Source organism: Mobula birostris, chromosome 16 (genome assembly GCF_030028105.1).
Source record: "Mobula birostris isolate sMobBir1 chromosome 16, sMobBir1.hap1, whole genome shotgun sequence".
Classification (NCBI taxonomy): Eukaryota; Metazoa; Chordata; class Chondrichthyes; order Myliobatiformes; family Myliobatidae; genus Mobula; species Mobula birostris.
In genome coordinates this window covers 79,591,359-79,598,144 of record NC_092385.1, presented here as the reverse complement: position 1 = coordinate 79,598,144, position 6,786 = coordinate 79,591,359, and positions in this window count along the sequence as shown.

Sequence of the window (6,786 nt, the reverse complement as noted above, 5' to 3'; positions counted from 1 at the left end):
CTTCACGGTGGAGGACATGTCTAATATGCCAAAGAATGATGTTATGGACGAAATGGGAGGTGAGGACCTTGATAAAAATCACTGTCACTAAAGAGATAGTGATGAGCAAACTAGAGGGCCTGAAGGTAGATATGTCCCCTGGTCCTGAAGGAATGCATCCCAGGGTGCTGAGGGAATTGACGGAGGTTATAGTAGACGCATTGGTAATAATTTACCAAAACTCTCTCGACTCTGGGCAGGTCCCGGCGGATTGGAAGACAGCAAATGTCACACCGCTTTTTTAAAAAAGCACGTAAGCAAAAGACGGGAACTATAGGCCAGTTAGCCTAACATCTGTAGTCAGGAAAATGCTTGAAGCTGTCATTAAGGAAGAAATAGCAAAACATTTAGACAGACGCAGTATGGATTCAGAAAAGGCAGGTCCTGTTTGACAAACTTACTGGAGTTCTTTGAGGACATAATGAGTGCAGTGGATAGAAGGGAACAGGTGGATGTTTTATACTTCGATTTCCAGAAGGCATTAGATAAGGTGCTGCACAAGAGACTTATAAATAAGATACGGATGCATGGAGTTGGAGGAAGTGTATTGGCATGGATAGTGGATTGGTTAACCAATAGAAGGCAGAGAGTTGGTATAAATGGGTGTCTCTCTGGTTGGCAGTCAGTGGTGAGTGGGGTGCCATAGGGATCGGTGCTGTTAACCATTTATTTGGAAGATTTGAAAGAAGGGACTGAGTGTAGCGTAGCAAAATTTGCTGATGACACTAAACTGAGTGGAAAAGAAAATTGTACAGAGGAGGTGGAGAGTCTGCAGAGGGATATAGATAGGTTAAGTGAGTGGGCCAAGGTCTGGCAGATGGAATACAATGTTGGTAAATGTGAGATCATCCACTTTGGAAGGAATAATAGAAGAGCAGATTATTGTTTAAATGGTAAAAATTGCAACATGCTGTTATGCAGAGAGACTTGGGAGTGCTTGTGCATGAATTGCAAAAAGTTGGCTTGCAGGTATAACAGGTTATTAAGAAGGCAAACAGAATGTTGGCCTTCATTGCTAGAGGGATTGAATTTAAGAGCCGGGAAGTTATGCCGCAACTATACAGGTTACTGGTGAGGCTGCACCTGGAGTACTGTGTGCAGTTCTGGTCTCCATACTTGAGGAAGGATATACTGGCTTTGGAGGCAGTGCAGAGAAGGTTCACCAGGTTGATCCCAGGGATGAAGGGGTTAACCTATGAGGAGAGATTGAGTCGCCTGGGACTGTACTCCCTGGAATTCAGAAGAATGAGAGGGGATCATATATAAACATACAAAATTTTGAAAGGGATAAATGAAATAGAAGTAGGAAAGTTGTTTCCATTGGTAGGTGAGACTAGAACTAGGGGACATTGCCCCAAGATTCAGGGGAGAAGATTTAGGACAGAGATGAGGAGAAACAGTTTTTCCCAGAGAGTGGTGAATCTGTGGAATTCCCTGCCCAGGGAAGCAGTTGAGGCTTCTTCACTTGTTACATACCTCGTGGGTAACTTGTGACTGTCTTATGACCATGATGTAATTGAGTATCTTGTGAGCATGATGTAATGGCCTTGTGATGGTGGGGTGATGTAATTTTCCCGCCAGTGTGAGGTAACGTGATGACATGTTCCCTACAGGTATATAACTGGAAACCCCTGCTGTTACACAGTTTAGTTTGCTGTTTAATTCGTCAGTTACTCCGTTATGCTGCGTATCCGTCTCATGACGCAGATTGGTTTTAAAGTGGAGTTTTACTTTCTATTGTAAGTCTAGTATTGGAGAGTGAAGACCTTACTAAAGTATGGGAAGCTGAAGGATTGAATAAGGTTGGTGTTGTTCGGTGGTTTCATAAAGGATCGACCTGATTGAATCTTCGTTCAGAAATAGTGACCTGCAACAGAGGTAACCCCTGTAAGATCAGGAAGGTTTTTTTTCAGTGTTCATTCACCAGGAAAAGGTCAATTCCTTTTATTTCCTTCGTCGTGAATCCTTTGAAGAATCATCAGTAACGTCATGTCTTCGAAGAAATCCGTTTCCAGGGAAGTCTCTCCTTACTGACTGTATAAATCACTTGGACTTTCGAATTTACCACTTTAAGACTGTGTTCAAATTTACCACTTTAAGAACTGTTCCAGATTTGCCGTATAGCCATTAACTTCCGGTTATGTTAGTCGTTTGAATACTTTACACTATTGTTGAGAAGAGTTTAATAAATGTTTGTTTGTTTTTAAAAATCTGACTCAATTGTATATTCATTGTTGCTGGTCACGTGACACACTAGATATATTTAAGATACAGTTCGATAGATTTTTACATAGTAGAGGAATTAAGGGTTATGGGAAAAGGCAAGTAGATGGAGCTGAGTTTACGGACAGATCAGCCATGATCTTATTGAATGACGGGGCAGGCTTGATGGGCCGATTGGCCTACTCCTGCTCCTATTTCTTACGTTCTTATGTAACTGTCATATAAGCAGCCCAGTACCGCCTGCATCAGATGGATAATACCATCCCACAGCAACTTCAACTACAAAGTCATGAGTAAAGAACTGGAGGTGAAAGTGAACACAACTACATGGACACGGAGTGCCCTGGGAAGGAGACTGGAATACAACAGCCAGTCCACATTCAATTCACAGTTATGGCTAGTACAATATATCAAAAGTATACACAGTCACATTGAAACGACCCTGTATTTAGAAGTGCTTTCTTTCCCCATTGGTAAATGTTTGTCATTAAGGCTGTGAGGTATCATTTACAGTTATTCACAGCTGCTTTCTTAGAAGGAAGTATTATTTAGTCCCTGAGAAACAAGGTGGTAATGGGTTCAAATTTTGAGGATGTTGAAGTCAGACAAGATGTCATTCTTGCATGTCCTTCTGTGATCTGACTTTAACAAAGCATTTTGCTGCGATACTGAGTTCAAGTTCAATTCTTATTCATCCATACATGAATACAACCAAATGAAACAATGTTCCTTTGGAGCCAAGGTGCTCCAAACACAGTACCTGCACGGTCATACACAGCACAAGGCACAAACAGCCCATATAAGAGAGCAGTAAGCGTGCCATCACACAGAAGAATATAATCAGACTCAGGTTTAATATCACTGGCATACGGCATGAAATTTGTAGTTCTGTGGCAGCAGTACAGTGCAATACATAATAATAAAAAACTGTGAATTACAGAAAGAAGTACATACATATTTCATACACATATTATAAAATGTTAAATTAAAGAAATCGAGCAAAAAGAGAAAAAAATTAGTGAAGTTGTGTTCACGGATTCAATGTCTGTTCAGAAATCTGATGACTGAGGGGAAGACGTTGTTCCTGAATCATTGAGTGTGTGTTTTCAGGCTCCTGTACCTCCTCTGTGATAGTAGCAATGAGAAGAGGGCATGTCCTGGGTAATGGGGGTCCTTAATGATGGACGCTGCCTTTTCCAAGCATCGCTCATTGAAGATGTCCTGGATGCTGGGGAGGTTAGTGACCGTGATGGAACTGATTGAGTTTACAACTTTCTGTGGCTCAACCCTGTGCAGGAGCACCCCCCCTCCACCCCGATACCAATATAGCCAAAATTCCTGACTTCATGAACATGCCGGCAGAAGTCTGTAGTCAAACACAGTCCTGCTTAATTTGCACCGAGTGGAGGACAGCCCTGAGCCCAGCATGAAACTGCGTCTCACCACCTCCATCACCAGCTCCAACGCATCTCTTTGGGGCAGCTGCAAGCTGAGGTCACCAGAGCTTCAGACCTTGTCCTTGCTACCACCGAAGCCACACAGCCCCCCCACCGTCAGTTCCGCCAGTAAACCCGTGAACTAGACTTGCAGCTTTCCACGTTACAAGCGTCCAACAGGATCTTGTGACCACATGAAAAATGACCAAGACAATCAGTTGCTGTTAGACAGCACACCGTCATGCACTGACCCTGACACCATTCAGCAACACTGTCTGCACCAAGTCCAGCTCCTCCACCTCCTTTTCTAGTGAACTACCCCCTGATGGAGTAAACCTGTACTACTTGAAATTCTTAATGTCCAGCAGTGTTTTGAAATCATAAAAAAGAGGTTTTTAGAGGACAATAACAGCTTTGGTTGGCCACATAGAGGCAACTGCATCCATGCACATTGCTATCTTACTGGAAGAATTAGCTAAATAATTAATTATCTCATTTTTGTTTCCTGATTACAAAACAATCCAGCTGCTGGGAAGAGCAAAACAAAGGCACGTTTAACAGAGCATCTATCCATTGTTGTTTCCCAGCTGCATCTACATTCTGTTCTGAATCATTGCTGAAAGCTATTCCTGAACACAGTGCAAGAACGCCACCTGCTGTAGACACACACTGATCTCCATTGTCAGCTTCAGCTTTCCTTTCCCATTCGTTTACTCTGCTCTACTTGGGGAAGATTTACAGACTGGACAGGATCAAACATTTAATGAGCACACAACTGACTAAAAGCAGATAACAATCTTGAAAAATTCCGTGCTGCTGTTTACAATCAATGTTGGATCAACACTGAGAAATGAATGACCTCTTCCTGACTCCTTGAGTCTTGAAAGGAAATTGTTCCTGAATAAAACCCGGGGGCTGGAAGTTCTTGAGTATCTCATAGGCCTTGTTAAACTGACCGCACAGAAATTCAGCACCAATATGCCATTGTGCGCTCGGTTTGGTGAAAATAGACTGGTTATGGATAGGAGCTGGAGATTGGGTGCAATTGGATCATTTGAAACTTTTCAAATTGCATTTAGAAAATAATGGCCTAATTAGGGGCAATCAGCATGGCTTTGTGTGGGGCAAGTTGTATCTTACTAAGTTGATTGATATTTTCCAGGAAGTGGTGAAGGTGCTTAATGAAGGTAGAGCTGTGAATGGGTTTAATCAGGTGCTTGGAAATGTTCCTCATGGAATGCTCATTCAGAAAATTAAGATGCATGGGAGGATGTATGAAGAATTAGCTGTTTGGATTCAGAATTGGTCTGCCCATTGAAGACGAGGTGATTGATGGGACTTATTTTGGCAGGAGGTTTAAGACTCATGCTGTTCTGCAGGAATCCACTGCAGGATCTCTGTTGGCCAAGATAGATATAAATGACCTGGATGAAAATGTGGATGGATATCTTACTACGTTTCCAGATGATAGAAAGATTCGTGGTTTTGTGGACAACGAGAAGACTGGGAAAGAATACGGTGGCATAGAGATTAATTACAGATATGGATGGAGAAATTGCAGCTGGAGTTTAAACTGGCCAGATGTGAAGCGTTGCAGTTTGGGAGATCAAATGTAAAGGGATATGTACACTGTTAATGGCAAGATGGTTAATAATGTTGATGTGCAGAGGGATGATGGGGTTGATGTTTATAGCTCCCTGGAAGGGGCTTCCGAGGTTGATCGGTGGGAAAGTGGCGTGCTTGTCTTTATGAGTCAATGAACTGATTCCAAGAATCACAAGTTATATTGCTGCTTTCTAGAACTCCAGTTAGATCACATCTGGAGTTATTGGTTTCAGTTCTGGTCACCTCATGATAGGAAGGGCAAGGCTACGGAGCCCATGCTGAAGGAGTTTTCCAGGATGGTGCCTGGATTAGAGCGCATGTGTTATAAGGAGAGGTTGGTTGTTTTCTTTGGAACGCCAGAGGCTGAGGGAGGTTTATAAGATGATGAGAGGCATAGAAAGAGTAGACAGCAAGCATCTTTTCCCCAGGTTTGAAACGTTTAATACCAGAAAGCATGCGTTTAAAGTGAGAGGAGGCAAGTGAACTAAGATGTCCAGGGCAGGTTTTTTTTACACGGAGACTGGTCGGTGCCTGGAATGAACTGCCAGGGATCGCGGTGGAGGCAAATACAACAGAGGCTTCAAAGACAGGCACATGAGTGTGGAAGAAATGAAAAGATATAGACATCGTGCAGTCAGAAGTGATTTGTTCAGTTGTGCATTGAGTTACTAATTTAATTAGTTCAACATGACATTGAGGTCCTGTGTAGGATTGTTCTGTGAAATAGGTAGATTGGGACACTGTGGATGATGCCGTGATGTGATTGGTGATGGATGTAATACCTTTTGCTGAGAGTGCAGGTTGGTATTGAAGGTTTGGGATCTGAGTGGACAGGCTTGGAAATATGATCAGATGACTCAATCTACATCAACGGTGAGGGTGGGAATGCCACAGTCTGTTGGTGGGAACTAACAGTAGGAAAACATGTTGCAGCTTGGCAAACACTGCAATAAAATAAAGCCCATGAGATCCAAGGGGAAACCACAAATTGAATCCAAACAGACTCAGTGGCAGGAAGAAAGGTTGCTGGCTGATGGATGTTTTTATGACTGAAGAACTATTACTAGTCGAGTTGCATAAGGCTCGATGCTTGGCTGTTTTCTTTTTAAAAAGGGTAGTAATGATTGAGACTTATGTGTACTGGGCACGATAACAAGGTTTGCAGCTGAAAGAAAAATCAGTTATGTGGTTAACCACAGGGAAAAAATCTTCAGACTATAAGAAAATATTGTCGATTTGGGCAGATGGGTAGAAAAGTGGCAAGTGGAATGTAATCTGGAAAAATGTGAGGTAATGCATTTTGAGAGGGGCAACGAGAGGTGTGGAGCAGTAGAGGAACCTTGGAGTTTACATCTACCTGTCCTTCAAGGTAGCAGGAAAGGTGGCCAAAGTAGTTAAAAAGGCATTAGTAATGCTTTCCTACATGAGCTGTGGTATTGATTATAGAGGATGGAGATTGTATACAGCATGAGGTAGACTGTAG